General features: G+C 34.8%; 1 protein-coding gene across 3 annotated transcripts in view; it reads left to right on the forward strand.

Annotated features, from left to right (window-relative positions):
- Positions 1–2,279: 2,279 nt before the first annotated feature.
- Positions 2,280–23,227, forward strand: part of LOC120415730 (monocarboxylate transporter 14) — a 49,241-nt gene continuing 28,293 nt past the window's right edge. The window contains exon 1 of one of the 3 annotated variants that reach the window (XM_039577322.2): positions 2,280–2,449. The gene's annotated coding sequence lies outside the window, so the exon portion shown is untranslated. Of the gene's footprint in view, positions 2,450–9,669; positions 9,814–23,227 lie in introns of those variants that run through there. The other 2 variants (XM_039577325.2, XM_039577324.2) reach the window with 2 other exon arrangements.

Genomic DNA, 23,227 nt, shown 5'->3' on the forward strand with positions numbered 1-23,227 from the left:
GCATTTTTTTAGTACTCGCTCCAAATAAAGTCCAGACTCGGTCATCCGATGCCTCGAGTATCCGAAGTTTCGATAATCCGAAGTTTGATAATCCGAAGGTTTGTATGGGACTTCGGATAATCTAATCATGGACAACAAATTATTTTTCGTTTTTTTTTATTTCTTACTTATAAAATCAAATTTGAATTCCGCGCCCCCATTTTAGTCAAATTTGAATAGATTGCCGATTTAATTACAAAATGCATTTTTTCAATATTTCACCACCGCCATATTGGATTTATTCTTTTTCGTGATTCGGTTATGCGAAGAAGATTCGTTTATCCGAAGTTAATTTTTTTCAATGCCTTCGGATAATCGAGTCTGGACTGTATTCGAAGACTTAAAGCTTATTAAAGTATAAGCTCAAAGTTTGTTTTAATGATATATTTTTTCTGTATGCTTTTGTTTCATTAAAGGCCGTTGCAATTTTTTTCAATCATCAGTTTTATAAAAAGCTAAGTTTTGACGAAAACATATTTTTCGGTAAAACAAGCGTTTGAGGTATTTTTTTCTGGAGCTTTCTCTTATTTTTTTTCTTAAAAAGTCATTCAATTTTGTCACATTTTGAGAGTAGGTTCAAACGAGGGTTATAGAGTCCGAGCTATAGTCGATGAAGTCGAATATTTTAAAGAACTAGAGTCGGAGTCGGCAAATTTCAGAAATTCTAGGTCGCTAAATCTTAATAAATCGGTGACGGTGTCAGTGGTAGTCAGTGAGGTCGTGTATTTTTAGAGAGCTGGAGTCGGAGTCGGAGTTGCTAAATCGCCAAAAGTTGGAGTCGCTAAATTTTCAGAAACCGTAATCGGAATCGGAGTCACTTCGAAAGCGACCCAACTTTGTAGCTCTGGTTAAAACGTAATTTTTTGTAACTTTAAAGCAAGCTTCCCATGAGTCAGTGCCAACGCACACCGCGGGTTTGGTTTTCTAGCTTCGGTACGAGCCTGAACCCATTTGTGTGTTGGTATCTTGGTTCATCGTACCAGCGCACCACGACACTCTCGGCTCGCCCCGTCGGTTTTGAGTCTGGCACTCACCCATGGCATGAACCCAGCGTACGAGCCAAGGTGCTTTACTCGGTACGAGCCGAGGTACGTGCCGTGGTACGCGCCGTGGTATTGAACCCGGTTTGTACCGCCAGCGCGTACCACGACACGTACCTCGGCTCGTACCGAGTGAAGCACCTTGGCTCGTACGCTTGGTTCATGCCATGGGTGAGTGCCAGACTCAAAACCGAGGGGGGGCGAGCGGAGAGTGTCGTGGTGCGCTGGTACGATGAACCAAAATCCCATCGGCTCGTGTGATGAGCTATCTACAATCACTTAGCTTAGAACATCTAAGTAAAGTAGTTACTTAGGAAAGTACGCAACTTACGGCCGTCATCCACAATCAACTTAGAAATTTTGCTGGGCTGATATACGTTGCTATGCAGTTGTTTGTTTACCTTTGATATTGAAACGTCAACTTACCGTAGATTTTGAAATTTTTCAAACCATACGTCAGTTTCTAATTTGATTACTTTTTCATTGTAGAAACTCGGCTTCATTTCCATTGATTCAAATTCCTAAGCTAAGTGAAATTTTCTAAGCTAAGTGATTGTAGATTGATTTTTTTGGCGATCTCACTATTAAGTTTTGAACTTATTCAAAGCTAGATTTTAACCGAAAAAAAACAATCTACCTTCACTTAGAAAAAATACCAAACCAAACCTGTCCAAACTTACAAAATGCGCTTCAATCTTCAAGCGAATTATACACGTGCTACTATGCTGTTGTGATTTTTGATATAGAAAACCACATTTGCAGATCATTTGCTATGACTCAAAAATGGTTGAGCTGTAAAAGGTAAGTCACGTTCTACCATCGTCACATCGCACGAACGTATAGGAAACTTTATCAGCTCGCACGGTATTGTAACTAAACGGCAAGTGATTCCCAAATCCAGATATTTCCAGTTACCCACAATTCCCTAAACGTCTTCCAGCTGTGGCCTAGTAATAGCGTTCAAACGTTTCAAATTCACACCTTTCCGATGTTGTTCATGATTCAGACGCCTCTCAATTTCCTTCGATCACTTGTACCGAGATCAAAACATTTAAAATATATATTTCTTTATTCACGCACATCCCCCTAACAGTGCGTCCCCGTACAGTACGACCTATCGCTAATCGATCACGCGTTTGCGCACTTCTTGCGATTGACACTCGCCATCCAAACGACTAGCTCGTGCCGGGTCCGGTCTTGGTTCAGTCTTGCAGTGTTCGTCAGTGAAGCTAGTAGCAGCAGGTTCTCCTCCAAGCCAACCCCGCGGTTCGAGTCTCGTTCTCTCCCGAGTTTTTTTTGTTACTCTCAAAAAATCAATCGCGTGTGAACACACAGTTTCGAAGCTGTTGCCTTCGGCGAATCGATAAGAGGTGTGTATTTGATGGTATTTGTGGTCAATAGTTCAGTGTTTAGCGCAGTTTTGTGTACTTTTCGGTTCCCACTTGGTTACTAAACGGCTTTAATCAGCTGTAAACTTTGGGAATCAGGAAGTTTTTCCTTTTCGCTCTCTCTCTCTCTCAAGTTCATTTCGGTTCTTCTTTTTCGCTAATCGATTTCGCTCTCGCTGATAATCTCGCGATTTCCACAACACTTTGTCTCTGCTTAGTCTGTGTTCGTGCGTGTTTGAGACTGAGAAAACGTGATAAGAACGTGCGATTCGCTCTCACCGAAGAATCACACTACTATCGCGAGCGAGAGCGAGATTTGTCGTGAAATTCCTCTAAACTCGCAAGTAAACTTTGTGATTTAACGACGCCAGAGGCGCTTGAAAGTTTAATCAGCTGTTGGGAGAAAAAAAAGGTTGTTTGAAAAAGGGGCACGTGAGATTCTGAGTTATTTTCAGAAAACGTGGACACCTTCTTGTTCTTCTTCTTGGAAGTATTTTCTCGTGAAGGTCGAGCGGTTTGCAGTGCAAACAAAACTGGCAGAGGTTCTCACGTCGGCGTGCCGGCCCACGAGATCGTTTACAGTTGGTGATCGGAAGACCGGTACGAAGTGCACTGTGTGGTGCAAATATATGTACCTACTTGCCCATACATCAAAAGAGTAAACTTGCGGCGCGTCCGATCGTCCAAGTTGGATACAACAACTTGTGTGAGTTGGGTGTAAATATGTACAGTTCGGCACGAAAGTGGTGAATCAAACGGATGAAAAGAAACTTCTGGAAGCTTGTGGGAGAAATTTGAAGGAATGGGCAAAAAGTTTGACTATCCAAAGGTTTTAAAGGAACTTTGGACAATCGAATCTTGATTTCGTGTTTTTTCTTTCTTTTCTTATTTTAGTTTAGCTACCTCATATTAGCCAAATCTGATTGCTTGGCAAATTAAATTACAAATTAATTGTTAAATTACAACATGATTTATTAAATATTGGCCACCATATTAGATTACAAATTCCAGATCATTTTTGGGCTCATATTTGAGCTCATTTACTTTTTTCATGATTCGATTAATCGTTTTTCATATTTTTTGCATCAGTTAAAAAATATTCAAAAATCTTTATCTCGGGAAGGAGTTTTCTGATCTATTTATTGTCGTCGACAAAGTTGTAGGAATTGACATAGTTAAGCTAAGAACATGATTATCCGTTCGACGCAGTGGTGCACGCAAAACGTTGCGCCAGATAGATTTTTCCATGTACTGTCAGTCGAACAATCTACAGAGGTTGCTATGTTCAATGGTCGATGACAGGCAGCCTATGATGACAGGTGCAATTTTTTGCGTGTGCGTCTGGGTTGAACGGACAATCTTGTTCTTACCTTTACACTCTTGACAAATCAAAGAATTAATTTTTTTACGCTAGAAGCTTTTTGACATGTAGTGGACCGAAACATGCATCTTTTGAGCCACAGAGTACACAAAGCCAAAAAAAAAATGTTTATAGGACCTTTAAAAAAAACTGAGTTTTCATAAGGTTCACATTGAACAAATTTTTATTTGTTGCTAAAATTACTCAAAAAAGAGTTAATATTCAACCAACAACATTTTCAACCTTCCGAAATTCAACTTTTTTTCTGTGTAGGTAGGTAGCATGGGCTACAAATTTGCCCTTTTTATCTTAAAAACTTATGGACTGATTTTTTCGCCACATTTTATCGCCTGATGATAATTCGTTACACTTTAATAAATTTTCATTGTTTCTTAGACGAGTTTTATCAGCGTTTTGATTGATAACTTAATTCGATTTTAAATTAAATTTTGGTTACAAAATTATTGAAAATTAAATTTTGCATTCAATATTATGACAAAAAAATGGATTGCAAAATGTATGTTTATTTTTAAAAACAGACTGTTATACTCTGGGCAAAATTTTTACCCATACTTCTCTTTGGCTGAAAAGATTTCTTTTTTGGTCCTCTAAAACAATATTGTAAAAATAGGTGAATGTTTATAAGAGGGTAACTATTTTTTCTTAATAGTCTAAATTTGGCAACTTGTATGGACGAACCGATAATGCAAAGAAGCTTATTTGGTCCTGCCCTCCACAACATTTAATCAAAATCAAAAATTAAAAAATATAAAAATGAAAATCTAATGAAATCCTGGAGAATCATTTATTGAACTGTCGATAACCAAATGATAAACAAATGTTCAAATGTACTAAACAAATTTCCTGAGACGTTCTAGGAAAGAGACATTTCTAGTATTGAAATATTTTGGTATTTATTAATTAATTTCAAATCACGCTATTTTAATTTTTTGTCATACAAAAAACCAGTCTGGACTTTTTTCAAAGGTCCTATAAGCTATTGTTTTCATATGTTTATTATGTTTATAGCACCTTTTAAAAAAAACCCAAGAAGTGAATATTAAAACCTTTTTTTACGAGAGTTGCAAATTATTAACAAAACTTAGCAAAACTTATAAATCGACCCGGGAAATCAGGGGGCAAAAAGATATATTTTTCAAAAAACTTAAAATTTTTGATGAACAAAGAAGTCTAATGAACTGAAACAATTTGTAATGTATTTTCCTGCACTGAAAATCACATTCGGCATGTTTGGACTCGTTTAAAAAGATTTTTAATTTTTATGAATTTCCCATGTACAGAACAAGTTTATTATTCGAGAATTTTTTTTTTTTGCGTAAGTAGGGAAATATACACATTTCAATCACTCTAAGCCGTTCGACCAATTCTCATCACTTTTACCATTTTCCGCTATTAAATCAACATTTTCAGATGTATCATCAATGGAAAGTTGCTTGCTCACTTTTATTTGAGCTATTTATTACTTTGGAACGGTCAAAAACACTTTATGAAAGCTGTAATTCAAGAACAAAGTGCTGATATGCCGATAATAGAAATAGGCTGAGAAAGGGTATAGTTCCCCTACTAAGATATTTTCGAAACTATGATTTCAAAACAACTGTGCTGGGTTAAAATGCATTTTAAAACACTTTCTTCATTAAAACATTAGTACCATGCCTTGGAAATCCATTTTATATTTTTTGCATTTTTTTTTTAATTAATTCAAATTGCCCCGTGTTTCACTTCAAATCATTATTAGGTGTCCCACCAAAAATGTTCTGTATTCATATAGATCCTGGAAGCCGCCATTTTTTATTGTCAACATGTTAAAGTTAAAAAATAACATGTTTAGCCTGAAAATTGTACGATTTTTACTCTACACACCAACTAACCAAATGTGGTTTTCAGCAAAATTTTAAAAAAGAAATGATTTTAATGTAATATATCGATGCCTCTGTGCTCTCTTGTACTAAGCTTGCTGGGTTTCCTATCTAGTTAGCATAAGAGAGCACAGAGGCATCGATATGCGGTTTATTTAGAATGCTTTTCTTCTTATTGGCGCCTACGTCACATAGTTAAATCATTGAAAACTATTGATTCTGCATGTTAATTGCTGTTATAAAACAATGCAAAAGGTTTTGAAACATGCTGGCAGTAGCTGAAACATTAGTGTTAGTAGAAAATGAGTTTTCATAAGGAAATTTGAAAATTCGCCATTTTTTAACTCACGGCGTGTTTTCTAGAACAACCTTATCAGGAAAAAATAGTCATCGCTACTTTCAAATGTGTCTTATAGGAAATTTTCTCAGCTTTCTAATGCTTCTAAGAGCGAAATGTTTCATCGGGAAATTTCTGAGATATCTCTATTTTAAGTTTTTTTGTTTTAAATTCCTTTATTATTTATTGGAAACATTTAATTAACAGTCCAGGAAACTTGTCAAATGATGTGTTTCATGTGTCTTTTACTCATCAAAATGTGCAGAATAAGACAAGAAACAACTTTGTAGAAGGTTGCAAACCGCTAAACATTTTGAAAATTATGTTTTGTCTCAGTTTTTGAATATATGGGATTTATTCGGAAATTAAAATCATAAAACAGTGTAAAAATATATTTTGTACAAGAATTATTTGATAATTACATATTTTTTGTGGGTCTCGTGGCGCAGGGGTAGCGGCTTCGGCTGCCGATCCCGATGATGCTATGAGACGCGGGTTCGATTCCCGCCTTATCCACTGAGCTTCTATCGGATGGTGAAGTAAAACGTCGGTCCCGGTTTCTCCTGTCTCGTCAGAGGCGCTGGAGCAGAAATCCCACGTTAGAGGAAGGCCATGCCCCGGGGGGCGTAGTGCCAATAGTTTCGTTTTTCATATTTTTTGTGTACAAATACCACGTGTCTACTCTGATTTAGCTTGTTCAACCGAAACTTTGGCAGGTTTGTGATTGTTAATGGTATTATTGAATGTTAATGAATAAATTTGATATTTTCTTAAGCAAACATTAACCTGGAACATAAATACAAATATGATTTGAAATCGAAAATGTACTACATATTACTGTAGCAAGCTTCAAAAGTCATATTTTCATAAGTATAAAATAAAAATATTTTTTTTAAAAATGTTTTCTGTTGAAAATGCACCTAAAAGTAGCAATAAAACTCGAGTCTTCCAATTCAGAATGCTGAAAACACCGTCACAAACATTTTTTTTTATTTGAACAAAACTTAAATAATATTTTAACAAAAAAAAACAGAAACTTTCTTTCCAAACTATTTGAACAAAAATCAAGAAATATATATATTTTTTTACAGATGAGAGTCTTATAAACTTCTAAAATATTGCTAATCATTTAATCATTTAATACAAAAAAAAACTAAAACAATCATTTCATACTAATGAAAAGTATTTCGCCTAAAGCTCGCAACAGTAATTTGCAGTTTAATTTCTAGTATTAAACATGTTTTGTATCCATGCAACTGGTTACACACTAAGAAAAAATCGTGTAATATTCCGTCTTATTTGATGCACATAACTGGAGCGTCAAAAAAGACGTAAAATTACATCAGATTGTAAAATTACACGACATTACAAACTATCCGTGACAGTGTAATTTTACATGTATCGGTAGCAATGATGACGTAAGCTGCATAACCTTTTTTTTTAAGATAGTCTCAGGAATAAATCAAAATTTGGTTGTTTGAATGATTTTATTAGGTTTTCACGGTTATTCACACTTCCACATTTATCTAGTCACCAATTTAACGATTAGCACATAAACACTGATTCTTCCTCTTCCTGCTTCCTCTCTGCTCTTCCTTTCACCACCTTCAATTGGATTCTGCCACAACCTTCACATTTCTTCATTTTTTGCTGCTCCTTCCTTCTAAATTTTATGTATTCTGGGTCACTTTCTTGAAGCAGCAGCCGTTTTTAGTTGGCAGCTAAGAACATCGAATGTTTGGTTTCCCCGGCAGCAATTCCGCGGCTGCTCTTCCAAATAAAAACTGCAACTTGAACTGCAACAAAAAGTAACAAAAAATTACACTTTTCGTTGGGATCCGACCGCGAACATTAAAACTTACCTCTGTCAGCGTTTTAATTGTGCCACCCAGGCCTAGTTGTGGTAGATTACAAGCATTTTTCCGGTCCCTCAGCGAAAAAAAATATTCTCGTTGCCAAACATCAACAACGATTTGACATTTCAACATCAGGCGCGTGAAAAATAACACGTGGTATTACATTATATTTGATGTAACGTTACATCTTAAAACACGCTCCAGTTATGTGCATCAAATATAATGTAAAATTAGGTCAAAATAGATTTATTATCACATCAGAAGTTGTGCTTCACATTTCCAATAGAAATTTTTACATTTTGTTTCAAATAGAATGTAAATTAACATCATAATCTCGTTTACATAATTTTATGTTACGTCGAATAAGGAATTCCGTTAAGTGTAATAATCGTTATTTTTTAGTGTGTAGTGTTTGATTAAGGAAATATTATATTTATTCATAAAAATCTTGTAATACCCTATCAATCTCAAACCTGTAGAAATTTCGGTTGTATCAGCTAATTCCAAGCTGAATCAGAGCAGACCGGTGTTATTTGTACACAACAATTATGTAATAATCTATTTGTTCTTGTAAAAATAATATTTCAATACGGTTTTATTATTTTAATATTTGAATAAATCCCACATATTCAAAAATTCGGTTAAAACTTAATTTTCAAAATGTTTAGCGGTTTGCAACCTTCTACAAAGTTGTTTCTTGTCTTATTTTGCACGTTTTGATGAGTAAAAGACACATGAAACACATCATTTGAAAAGCTTCCTGGACTGTTATTTAAAAGTGTCCAATTAATAATCAAGGATTTTAAAAGAAAAAACTTAAAATAGAGATATCTCAGAAATTTCCCGATGAAATATTTCGCTCTTAGAAGCATTGGAAAGCTGAGAAAATTTCCTATAAGACACATTTGAAAGTAGTGATGACTATTTTTTCTCCTTAAGGTTGCCCAGAAAACACGCCGTGAACTAAAATGGCTCTATTTTGACAATGAAGTGACAAACAAATTCAACAAGCAAAATTGGTCAGAAAGAAGTTGCCTACAAGATGATAATATTTGTTTTAAGGTTAATTTTTTTTTGAATTTTGTTTTTAAAGAGAAATTCGTGAACATTCCAGAAAAAATTGTTTAATAATAATATATTTTTCTTCATTATTATGTTGTTAATGAACATTATTGGTGGGAACCCTAACTATGATTTGTAGGGAAATACGGGACAATTTGAACTAATTTATCAATGTTATATTTTCCATAAAAACAGGCAATTTTTCAGTAAATCGCGAATTCAAAACGATTTTTGGGATAATTTCGTTGTATGAAAACATTGTTCCTGAGGAAAAAACCAATCGAAATCCGGGTGAGCACGAAGCTATATTTATCTTTGGAAGAGATTTTCTGATCAATATGGTAACTTTCGCCAAGTTGGAGACAATATTTTACAATATTAAAAAAATAAATCAATTTGAAAAGGCCTAAGAAACAGCTTGTCAATCAAGACAAAAAGTGAAATTTAAAACAATTAACGAACGCATTTTTTGACTGTGACTGTTGCTGGTTTTGTGCTGCAGATCGTTCAAGTTGCAGCGCACATGCCTCTTGTTGGAAAGGCTTGCGCTCGAGTGATACATACAGCGAACACCCAAAAGAGCAGAGAAACCCAGCCAATCACATAAAACAGTATACAAAACATAAACAGAAAGCACATAAAAAAGTGGCAAGAAAAAGACAGGGCTGAATGGAAATTTCCACTCTGCAGCACTGCTGAGGTTCAGTTTCGATTTGTGTATCGTCAACTCTGGAACGTGTGCAGCGATCAGCGGATTTGAGTCAGTTCAGTACTGTAAAAGTTGCATCCGAAGCTAACAAAAAAAAATCTGTTCCGTAAACATTCAGCGAACATGAGAGTTTAAAGTTCTGGTGAGTAGACAAAAAAACGGTGATCAATTTGACCTACATTCAAAGGCCGGTTGATCTTGGTTGGACTCAGTTCATTGACATTAAAACTACTCTTTGATCTAACAGGTCATATTGAAATGCCGGTTAGTGCAAGTACAATGACGAAAAGGTGATCCCAATAGCGTGAGAATCAATTTCGTAATAGTTTATTTTAGTTGTCAATAACGAGTATCAGCTGAACGCGTCAGAGTTCTAGATCAGCTGAGCTTGTTATTTCTTGAAGTTGATAGTCGTAGTGCTGATAAGAATGGCTGGATTTAATGTTTAGTTAAAAATTGAAAACACATCGCTAAAATTACAATGTTTGGTAGTTATTATAAGTCATGTTGACCTAAGATTAAAGATGCGTTACATAAAAACGAAAGTAACGGCAGGATATTGCATCATACAGTAACGAATTCAATCAGTAAATTCTCACGATTTGTCTCACGCTAATGTGGACAACGACGTATCAGTTAAAGCCACTCAAAAGAACAATGAAGATCGATCGTTGAATTCTCATCGTTATGACAGCTTGTGAGCCATGAATATTCAATTGCAGATTGGTATCACTATTTCAATTTGTATTCTTTGTGCATATACAATGGAATTGAACAAATTTATTTGTTAAAAAGAATCAATTAAGACAAATTATAAAGCCAAGCAACGCAAAAAATAACTCAGAGCAAAAAACATGTATCATAAGCGATCTTACACTTGTAAAGTGTAGTTTGACATGAACTTTAAAGCAAAACATAGTTCGCTATGTCATTATTATTCTCGTTCATAAAAGCTCATTCCATTAACGAACTACAAATTATATCGCAAAGGGTACCCTTTAACACCCACGCGATCTGCTCGAAACAAAGAGAAATTTGAATTTCCCAGCAATGGTCAATGGCACTCACAAAATTTGCATAATTCCCGTTGCGCGGTTCCTTTTCATAGTAAGTTATGCAAACGCGTGTGGAAGAGAGCTCTAAGTAAATTAATGACCTGCTGTGCATCCTTGAAACAGTCAGGACGTCGCTCGTTCGAGGAAGTTGGCGTGAAGAAAATTTGTTACGCAAACCAATTTCCCGAAACCCTAAAGCGCTCTGTTGTATAGCCAATCCAATAACGGAGAAGTGACTTTCGCGTTCTTGGTTTTTGGGTGCCGCCTTCCTTCAAGAATAACACGTTGTGCAAGGACACGCAGTTTAAGGAACCACGTGTTCACGAATCGATTCTTTATTGACCTTGTCCGCACACACTGACACACAAAATCTGGCAATTTGTTATGTAATACAGTGGACTCTCTCGTTGTCGATATTGAAGGGACCGTCGAGAGAGGGAGTTATCAAATTATAGAACGGAAAATCAAAGCAATCTTCTTGAAGGGACTGAAAATTTTAGTGACAGCTGGAGCAATATTGATATCGAGAAGATCGACAGCCAGAGAGTCGACTGTACTCAGTAAAGTGGCATAATTAGAGGTTTACGACCAATCACGGTGTTTCCGTTCTAATCATCAGAACTTGTTTTTGTCTAGACCGTGAGGCGTTTGATGAGGTTACGAAATGTATTGATTCGCTCACTAACAAAAACTTAGTACAAAATTTGAAGTAAAAACTTTTGTGAGAAAATCTGTAATTTTTAACATTTTTTTTATTATTTTTATTTTCTATATTTTCTATTCTATTGTAAGAACATTCAAATTAAAAGTTTGTTTAGCAATTCTCTACGTTTTCGCAAATCGACCTTTAATTTTTTTGTTTGGATGAAACTTTGTCCATAAATTTCTTAGGTCCATACAGTAAAACAAAATGTTTTTATGGAATGTGTAAAATTTCAAGGTTTAATATAAGAGTAATTCTCGCTGAAAGTGGACCACTATTTACACAAGGTGCTCAAAAATCAAAAGCAATGTACTTTTCCAATAGCCCCCACCAAGTTATGAATGAAACCATGTTTGGTTGGTTAAATTTGTCCTCACCTCGGCGCCACAAAGCTAAAACATTTTTTTAAATTGGTAATTTTTTGACTTAGACGCGTCTACAAAATTGCTCATAACTTTGCAAAACTTCAACGAACCCTTGATGTTTAGGGGTGTTTTGGAAAGGAAATGAGCAGAGCTTTCGAATGAACTTGTCAGAAAAATACCGTTCCATACATTTTTTAGCCACAAAACACCAATGTATTTTTAAAAGTCATTTTTGAAGGCCGGCGCCCCGCTTTATTGAAAAACGGACAAATCCATTCGAAAGCTGAGACGATTTCACATAAAGGACCAATAAATCTAAGGTGTATGTTCCTCCTATCTTTTTTAATCTGATTTTGATTCTGCGAGCGCAGCGCTCCGTTCGCATTTCGGGTGCCCAAAATGTTGCAATTTGCTTGCCTCATTTTAAGGTTTTGTCAAAAAATATAGGTGGTCACTTTTTAAATGATAGTTTATTGTCCAAGGATCAAAATGCACTTTTGATAATTGACCAATATTTATATTTTTGGGTTCTTCCAGGCAATTTAATGTCGAAAAATTGTTTAATTTTTAATTTTTTTTTGTAAAATGCTCACCTACAATTGGGTGGACTTTTTTTCAGTAGAACTAATGAATGTAGCATGTAGGAAATTTCAACACGAACATTTTTATCTGAAAGAAAACGTAATTTCGATACTCCAGTGCCAAGATATTTGAGTTTTAGTGCGAAAAAAAGTGCCAATTTTACAAATTTATCGGAATTAACAAGCACGGCCTATTATTTACATGCGGCATATGTTCTGGAGGCCAGAGTATGGTTTCTTATAATTATTTTGGTCGCTGAATTCGGATCTGGAATCAAATTTCAGATAAACAGTGAACAGTGATATTTCAGTCACGCTAAAATATTATTTGCGTGTATTCCCCATAGCCACATAGGGATCGGCAGCCGAAGCCGCTAACCACCGCGCCACGAGGCCTCTCAAAACAATCAGAAGTTGAAAAAAAACTTCTCCATAAAAAAAAATCCGTGAGTAAAATATCAATTAAAGGTGAGCGAAAGATGACATATGACCGAATTCACTAGCGATTAAAATTACAGCATATTACCGCTTGGCTCCAAATTTAACTGTTTATCTGAAATTTGATTCCAGATCCTATTTCAGCGACCAAAATAACTAAAAACTAAATAAATTTGTAAAATTGGCACTTTTTTTCGCACTAAAACTCAAATATCTTGGCACTGGAGTATCGAAATTACGTTTTCTTTCAGATAAAAATGTTCGTGTTGAAATTTCCTACATGCTACATTCATTAGTTCTACTAAAAAAAAGTCCACCCAATTGTAGGTGAGCAGTTTACAAAAAAAAAATTAAAAATTAAACAATTTTTCGACATTAAATTGCCTGGAAGAACCCAAAAATATAAATATTGGTCAATTATCGAAAGTGCATTTTGATCCTTGGACAATAAACTATCATTTAAAAAGTGAGCACCTATATTTTTTGACAAAACCTTAAAATGAGGCAAGCAAATTGCAACATTTTGGGCACCCGAAATGCGAACGGAGCGCTGCGCTCGCAGAATCAAAATCAGATTAAAAAAGATAGGAGGAACATACACCTTAGATTTATTGGTCCTTTATGTGAAATCGTCTCAGCTTTCGAATGGATTTGTCCGTTTTTCAATAAAGCGGGGCGCCGGCCTTCAAAAATGACTTTTAAAAATACATTGGTGTTTTGTGGCTAAAAAATGTATGGAACGGTATTTTTCTGACAAGTTCATTCGAAAGCTCTGCTCATTTCCTTTCCAAAACACCCCTAAACATCAAGGGTTCGTTGAAGTTTTGCAAAGTTATGAGCAATTTTGTAGACGCGTCTAAGTCAAAAAATTACCAATTTAAAAAAATGTTTTAGCTTTGTGGCGCCGAGGTGAGGACAAATTTAACCAACCAAACATGGTTTCATTCATAACTTGGTGGGGGCTATTGGAAAAGTACATTGCTTTTGATTTTTGAGCACCTTGTGTAAATAGTGGTCCACTTTCAGCGAGAATTACTCATAACCTCTTTTATGATGTAATATTACCTCAATTTAAAGTTAAAAAAGTGGCGTCACGCCGGAAAAAAAGGTAAATTTAAATAATTAACATAAAAGATGTTCTCATTCCCACATGTAAACCATTTTGCATCATTGGTTTCTCCATATAAATTTTGGGGCAATTCATAGAAAAGTTCATTGCAAATATTCGAAAATCTGTAATTTGAGAAGGTATTTCATATCGATTTGAGTGATGTAGTTAATTGATTTATTTCTGGCAGCTTTACCCATCTAGGGGAAATAAACCCTTTCTAATCAAACACCTATCTTCGTCATATGGAGAGTTTGATGCTCGATTAAAGCTCCAAAAATACTATTTAGGCTATAAACTTACCAGCAACAGCACCGCCTCGAGTAAGCACGCAAATTTATGCCATTTGCTGGCCAAAAAGATCAAATTTATGGCACTTTTGATCATAATTTCTGTTTTGCGAGACCATTTCTCATCATTTTGGTTGCACACACATCCACACGCAAGATGAGAGGTTAACTGCTCAACAAAAGTCGCCATCAATATCTTTTTACTTGCGCTAACGATTTCAAAACGCTTAAGATATAAAATTGCTTCCAACTACCGGCAACATGTTCTTTTGCACATTAGTTAGTCACTCACTTGAAAAATAATCCCGAAACATGTAAATAATTAGCAAGCGCCATAAAAAAAACAAACGCGCCAAGTCTTTTGACGTTTCAATTTTGACGACCCATTCCAATCGAAGGCTGAAGAAAACCGAGCGAGAAGCGAAGGCAAATAAAGAACAAAGGGTGGCCACCAACACCATCAGCAGCGCCTGTTGGAGTAAGCCAGTGATGCCAGGAAATTTTCTCTATAAAAGCTACTTTTTGTGAGTGTTCGCTTAAAATTTCATCAATTTTGGCAGCACTAAGCAGACCCATAAGAGCGATAAATTGATAAATATTTTTTAGTTGACAAAAAATGTCAACTTTTGAGCTATAGGGTATGACGGACGTTTAGTTTTTCGCCAAGATATATTTTTTTGGAAAAATAATAATTTTTGAACGTATCGAAAATTTCTCCATCAAAATTTCAAAAATCATTTTTGGATGTAAAATTGAATTTGGATTCAAAAAATGGTTTTACATTTTTTTTGATAAAATGCAAATTTTTCAAGTTAAAGACATTTCTAAAATTTTCAGGAAGTTTCTTTTTATTTTAAATAGTATTAATATATTTGAAAATGTGAAAAATTCTCTAAAGCTTTCAGTTTTGTACAATCTTGCCTTTTGAACATCAAAATCTTGTTTTCTAGATTCGAATAATGACTATGGTTTCTACACAAAAACTGTAATGTAAAGCATCTTAATTCTTTTTTATGAATCATGTATTAAAACACAAATAGATTATTTCATTATTTTGTGTGTGTGTGTGTGTGTGTGTGTGTGTGTGTGTGTGTGTGTGTGTGTGTGTGTGTGTGTGTGTGTGTGTGTGTGTGTGTGTGTGTGTGTGTGTGTGTGTGTGGTCCAATCCAATACCCGCTAACCGGTAGTGATATTATGAGAAAGTATAATTTGTATCAGACTTTGTATATGCCGAATGCTGATACAACTCATCTCAGTCCTGGGTATTAGGTGGTGATAGCCCTCGCGCTGCTTCCAACGACCCATTTCAGAATGACAGAGCTCCTCTTGCGGTCCAATTCCGAGGTCGCTGGGCATTGTTCGGCCCCGCCTAAACATAGAAGCAAGCATCTGAAGGAAACTTGATCTATATTTAGACTTCCAATCCCCTCAGGCAAATCAGGGATCAGCGTGTATTTAATATGAGAAGATAACATGTTTCAACACTACGGATCAATTCACCGCTAGAGTGTAAACCTTCTGATGGCTAACTGCTTAGCGTCCCAGACCACCAATCCAAAGGTGTGAGTTCGAATCCCACCTGATTCATTTTAGTTTTTAATCATATTCAAATTCTTGATTCCAAATTTCAAAGGTACCGGCCGGGATTTGATCCCTGAACCTTCTGCTTGGGAGACAGAAGCCGTAACCATTAAGCCAAGCCACGTAGCCGGTTAATTGGGACGTGGTTCTCTGTATCGCTTTTTGCGAGATGAGAGCAGAGGACAACAATCATCTCAACGTTTCCACTTTACCCGGGCTAACGACCGGCAGTTCCAGTACACGATGATTTCCCTTCATATGTTAAAAACCACTTATGATTTTGGCACATATTCCGTTTGTCAGCGTTTCCTGTCATTACTGGCGGGAAAAATCTACGTGGAATCAGCTGTGCAGACCTCATGTGTGACAGGAATGCAGGTTGAGCGACTCCCACGGGCATATGTTATATCATTATTTTTGAAACAAAATTCATTTGATTTGCCGCTTGTTTGTAAACAATTTTTATATCAATAACTTGAAATAAATTGAATACAAAAGCCAGTTCATTTCTTTTTCATTTGTTTTCTTTCAAAACAAACAAAAAATCTCACTAAAATGAAACACTCAAATCTCCAAAATAGCCTTACATTTTTTCAAAAAAAGAAAAGAAACAATAAGAACACAGTACACACTTGATTTTTGAATGAAATCGGTTTATTTTACCAATTTTCAACTGGCAAATAGTTCAGTAAACTGAAAACTCATTATTGTTAAATGATAATTGTTTGAATTGTTAATTATGTTCTTTTTGACCGATGGTTTACCGTTCTTTACTTTTCCGAAATACTACAATATTATTTAAACAACTTTTTCAACTATCAAATTTACAATAATCATGATTTATTATTATATTCGATTATATTCTATAGACAAAAAATGTCATAACACGGGACTGTATTTTTTTTATTCAAAAATTACAGAACAAAAGTTAAAAAATTTTCACGTAAAAATCCATGTTGGAGCCAAAATTAAAGTATTTAATTTTAGCGTATGTTTAAAGGTTTCTTTACAATATAATCCCCAACCAGTGACACACTTGAAGGTGACACACCCGGTTGATGACTAGCACTCCTCTGTCCTTGGAAAAAGGAGAACACACGAAAATTTAATCTTTTTTTCGTGCTTCCCCGTTACATCATTTCTGGAGCAACACGAGAAAAGGGCGGATAAGCATTTTGACATCTAGAACTATTTTGCAAATTACGAGCCAACAGGTATCTTTTGCACAAAACTCGATGTGTTAAACAATAGCTGGCCTTCCCAGCTACCATCTAACGTAGCGAGTTTTGTTAAATAGTTACCTGTTGTTTCAGAATTTGCAAAATAGTTCTAGCTGTCAAAATGCTTATGCACCCTTTTCAAATGTTGCTCCAGATTTTATGTGTTGACTTTGCGTATAACTAGATATCTACTAGGTCCTTTGCGTTTCGTCATGCTGCGAATACAAAACAAAATTTCCTGCCATTCTGTCACCTTCTTAGAGGGCACATAGACTTGGTGTCACTGGAAAATCTATCGATTTTCCATCTCTTGAACAAATTTAAACTTTCAGTGTCAATAAACCATGTCACCTTCAAACAGTGACCCTCACAAAGATTAATGGAGGCCATGAATGACCGCTCAGTGATATCATTTATTGGCGTGACATTTTTTTTTTGCAAAAAAAAAAAAATCATCCCATAATTGTTTATTTCGACCTCGACTGCCAATCAAAGTGTTTTTCCCACTATGCTCTACATCGGGCTGGTTCCGTCCAGTTTGAAGCGGATTTTATATGGGACACCGTCTGGGGACTTCCGTCATTAATTTTCCTCCTGTTGCTCGCAGGGGTCATTACCACGCAAGTCGTCGTCTTCTTTTCGTTTGCTATTTAAAGTTTTATTTCCGTTGGCCAACCTTGTGGAGCAGCACTCGTCACACCCACGCCCGTTATGGCCGGTTTGTGAGTTGTGTTTTTCTTTGGAAAAATGCGCCAAAATAGACCGATTTTTTTGCATGTAAGCATTCCATCATTAAATTGTATTACGCATGTAAAAATTGCGGCAAGAATGACTGTACTTCTTATTTGACATGATTTTTTGTTAACTACTACAGTCCAGACTCGATTCGACTCGAAGGCTTCGGAAAAATTTCACTTCGGATAATCAAATCAAGAAAAAAAATTCGCTATCTAATTTTTGACTTGATTTCGCCAACGTGATTTAAAATGTTTAAATCCAAGATGGCGGCCAATATGGCGGTGACGAAATACTAGAAAAATCAAGAAAAAATGCATTTAATAATTTAATAAGCAATCAAACATTCAAATTTGACTAAAATGGGGTCGGGAAACTCTAATGTGATGTTCAAAACAAGAAAAAGAACTAATAAATATAAATAGTATTTTTTAACTGTTACTAAGAAAAGGTAGTTCTCGGACATCAAATTTTGAGTCACCTAGCTTCTAGAGATTTTTTTTCAAACAGTGCTAGTCTGTTTTCATAAAATAGTCTGAAGACCAGAGGATACTTGACAAAATCTACCAACAATAATTTTTAATGTAGAATTGCCATGAAAATCTATTGCGTTTATTTTTTCACAAAACCTGTTATATGAAATAAAGAAGAAAGATAGCTATTTCTTGAGTAAAAATAATGAAGAAATCGAGTTGAATACCACTTAAGTCATTACTAAAATTAAGTTTCAAAAGGATCGCTCATATTGGGAGAATTGCTGAGAAACTTTTTTTTTGTTGAGCTTTGCAGTATTGTTTGTGTAATAACAGAAACATTTAATTAGTTGAGTAATTTAAAAAAAATAAGGTTCAACCATAAGGCATTATAATTTAAATGATTAAAACTTTCGAAGAGAATTTCTTAAAAGAAAATTTTAGAGCAGTACATATCATTTAAAATATTATATTCAATTCCAATGTGTTGGTTGTTTGAATCTAGAAATGAGGTTCCAGATTTTTAATAAGTTCAGTTTACGTTTTATTTATCAGCTGATACAAATTAAATGCAGTCATCTGTTCCTGACAGCGATTTGTTCCCACATTGACCACGAACTCACGTTATCTCGTTTATCAGGAATTCATATCCCAGCCCTGTCATGTAATCTTCTTTTCCGCAAGCTTACTCTGTCAAAGTCTCTCGATAATTGTTATCTTTGTCTTATTACGCGTTGCAAAAAATAACAGCAAATTTGTTGGTTTTTTTCACTCACGTTTACCCCGATCCTGGACACCTGCATTATTGTCGCATGTCATACAAAAAATCCCCACTGTTCTGTGACAATTAATCGTCCAGCGGCATCATTTACTTTGAACTGTAGATAAACTATATCCAGCAGAGCTCTGCCAAAGCCTCTCTGTTGCAATTAGTAGACTTACGCTGTACATATAGTAACAAGCAATTAACTGAGCGTCGGTTGACCGTCTTCGATGGAGTCACGTGGTGGATGGTTCAACCGACCGTCGTCGCAACGACAATGTGACGAGGCAGCAAGAGTATTGCACTTTGCTGTAATAAATGCACAAAGCTTATGTACTATAGGCTACAACAGGGTAAATACAGTGAGGCATTGTATGCAAAGTCCGCAGCTGATATGAACAAATTGGAATGAAAAGGGACGATTTGGCTGTTGGGAATGCTTTAAGAATTACAAATGCTATCGAAACCACACCCACAACAATAATTCACGTTGAGATCTTAGGTCTACCAAATCTTTGTGGCCTTTCAGATTTATTGATGTTTGTATTCCGTACAGGGTAACCATTAAGTAGGTTATTGATAACCACCCGTGAACACAGTCTGTGTTTGATTGCAAATTTAACGATACAATGAAGAAATATTGGATTCCGCACAGACGTCACTCGGCATCAACTGATATAATTCAGAACGCCACGGCAAACGTTTGAGCACGTGGACACTTGAAGATTGCAATAAATTTTGCATTGCTATATTGATACTACTGCCATCGATATTCTTTTACAATCGTGAAACTTCGCAGTTAGTGTAATTTTAGACACTTTTTATTGTATTGTTTGTTCATGTTTCATGCTTATCATATAAACAGTGTTATAAATTGGCAGATATGTTTATCATTTGATAATTTTGACTGATAATTATCTGCGATGATAACCAACGTCAATGCCGTCTAACTTTGAGGCCCTTACTTTGTGTAGCGTAATTTACCACGAAGAAACTGGATCTGAAAGCCTTGCATTTGAGTTAATGATATCTCGCAATTTTTCGATACAATTTTACATTTACATCTCAATGAAATTTTGTTTTCTTTATTTAAAATGCATTTGAAATGCAAGTCTCGTATTATTATTTTTGTAAATAGCAAAGCGTCCAATTTCCCGGGGTTGAAGAATTTCCGAGAAATTTAAAATTTGATGAAAATGTTCTGATTCTGGTACTGAATAATACTTAATTAAGTGGAATATATTGATAACTCCTTTATTTGACGTCCTAGCCAAATGGTGTCTTCGGAAGAGTTTTTGTACTTGGTAAGGGCTATCTTTTGAAGTTATTGTTGGATGACGTTGTAGGGCTTTGGTGTCTTGGGCAAAGTTGCAGAGGAGAAAATTTCATGAAGGTTTGTCAAAGGCGCCAAATGTGTAGCGCTTAATCTACTCGAGATATACGCCATTTTTGCAAAAATGAAAAAAAGCATTTTTTTTAGATAACTTAAAATGTTAGCATTTTAGCGGCCTACTATGTTCTGAAGAGTTGTTTATGAAATAAAATTACACATCTTTGCCGTTGACAGCAAAATGTTTTAAGCCTTTATTAAGGAGAAATAACCATTTTTAAGTGATTTTGAGCTAATTTCAAGCTGCAATGTTTTCAAAATGGCGCATTTTGGCGCAAAACCGAACAATGCACATGAAAGTACACACTTTCAACTACATTTTCTGAAAATATCTCCGTGTCTATCGTGTCTATTCAGAGATATCTCCATATGAATTTTAAGGGTTTTAATCATTTTTTTATAATTTTTAAGCGGAATCTTATTGAAACGTGGTAATAAACGGTAAATTGAAGGGGTAAATTGATCGATTTTTATGGAAAATACATTGTTCATGCTTAAAATTATGATACACATTTTAAAATTATGAATAAATACATGTTTTTCCCAAAAATAATGTAAGTGAAAATTTTAAATAATAGTTCGTATTTAAAATTAAGTATTTCCTTTTATATTTGGTCACTTTGGAAAGGTTGTCGTATTTTTTCATAGACAATGTAATTTCCATAAAAATCGATCAATTTACCCTTCAATTTACCGATTTTCACCTTGTATTCATTATGATTTCGAATAACATTTATAAATAAATTGATTAAAAATCGACAAATTCAAATTGAGATATCTGAAAATAGACACCAATAAACACGGAGATATTTTCAGGAAATGTAGTTGAAAGTGTGTACTTTCAGGTGCATTGTTCGGTTTTGCGCCAAAATGCGCCATTTTGAAAACATTGCAACTTGAAAATAGGCTCAAAATCACTTAAAAATGGTTATAACTCCTCAATAAAGGCTCAAAACATTTTGCTGTCTTCGGCAAAGATGTGTAATTTTATGTCATAAACAACTCTTCAGAACATAGTAGGCCGCTAAAACGCTAACATTTTGAGTTATCTCAAAAAAGTGCTTTTTGGACCATTTTTGCAAAAATGAAGTGTATCGCGAGTAGATTAAGCGCTGAGTTGAATAAATCCATGATTCACAATCATAAAATTGCTTTTTTTCTAACCTCTTAGGCCAGTTTGAGTTAATGCGTTGAAGATTAATTTTGACACAAAAAGTTGAGATGAAAAAAAAATAAAAAAATAAAATTGTAGCAATTTTTGAAACGCCTATAAAATTGTCATCCAATCTGAACATAGTAATTCAAATGAATATTATTCTTTAAAAAGCTTATAAAAAAAAAATTAGCAGGATCTATTCTCATTTTTGAATGTTTCAAACCTCAACATTTTCAAAAATTAACATAAGAATGAAATTTTCAGAATTAATGATAACTCGATTATCAGAAGTTTCGATTATTTTAAGGTTTTTATGAACCTTTGGATAATCAAATCATGAACATTTTATTTTATTTTCTTACTTTAACATCTTATTCGAGTTCTGCGACCTCATTGCAGTAAAATTTGAATAGTTTATTGCCTATTAAATAACAAAATGCTTTTTTTTATAATTCATTGTCGCCATCCTGGATTCAAAAAAAAAACTAAGATTTACAATCAAAAATAAGACAACGAAAAAAATGTTTTTTTTGTGATTCGATTATCCGAAGTGAAATTTTGTCAAGGCCTTCGGATAATCGAGTCTGGTAAATTGAATTGAATTAAACAAATAAAGTTTTTTTCATTTCTATGTATTTTTCCAGATTTTTTTTAAAGAAACAGTATAATTTGATTTTGACGCCGTTTAAATCGGTGAGATATTTGCTAAAAAGCCAGTTTTTTTTTCAAATGAGAAAGGAAAAAAAAATTAAAAATAGGGTTTTTTATCAAAACCGGAGGAAACTATCAAATTTTATTAAATGTTTGGCTATCCAGCTACCCAGAGCCGATTGAAAATCAAAAAAAGTCTCGCCCTGCCAAACTTGTTATGCTTCGAGTGGTGCTCCCTCCATGGTTGGAAGTCGTCACTTCCATCCAGTATGAACTGGTCCAGAGCTGGGTTCATTCCGACAATTTAAGTGGCCAGCAGTATCGTCTTGGTTGTTATACAACAGACAATATACTTTGAACGTATCTCGGTTCTATTTGATAATGGTTTTTATGAAATACTTTATTATGTATTTTTTTAAAACAAAATAACAATGATTAAAAAATAAACACGTACAAATGACTCATAGGCTCTGCCGCATATAATGATCCAATAAAAGTGCAATCAGCTGGCGACGCACACCACTTCAGACGGAATGAAGAAGAAGAATAAATTTACTCTGAACGATTTAGTTTAGTGACACCCTCATCAAGCCAATTCATTGAGAGAGTGTGGCCGTTTGTAATTGAAGTGTCGCCATCAATTTGATTGAAGCAATTGAGATACGAATGCAGCGATTCACGTCACTAAAAATCTACATAGTCTTTTAAAACTATATATTATGGTAGTCATTTGTTACAATTTGATCGAAATATTTAAAAAATACTCAAAACAAACGACAAAACTAAATTCAACATTAAAAATCATTTCAAACCTTTTTTTAATCCCAAAACTTCTACTAAATGCTCTGTTATTGTTAGGATATGTTTCCTAGAAATGAAAAATTGTCATATAATTTAACGAACTATTACTTCCCGGACTCATAACTCATGATATTGCAGTCATAGAACATTACCACAATGCACGAAACATTTTTATAAACTGAGTCGGTCAGATGCAATGGAGACGCATGGTTATAATTTCTTGCTCTCAACGATTTTAGGTTATGT

The sequence above is a fragment of the Culex pipiens genome, chromosome 3 (genome assembly GCF_016801865.2).
Source record: "Culex pipiens pallens isolate TS chromosome 3, TS_CPP_V2, whole genome shotgun sequence".
Classification (NCBI taxonomy): domain Eukaryota; kingdom Metazoa; phylum Arthropoda; class Insecta; order Diptera; family Culicidae; genus Culex; species Culex pipiens.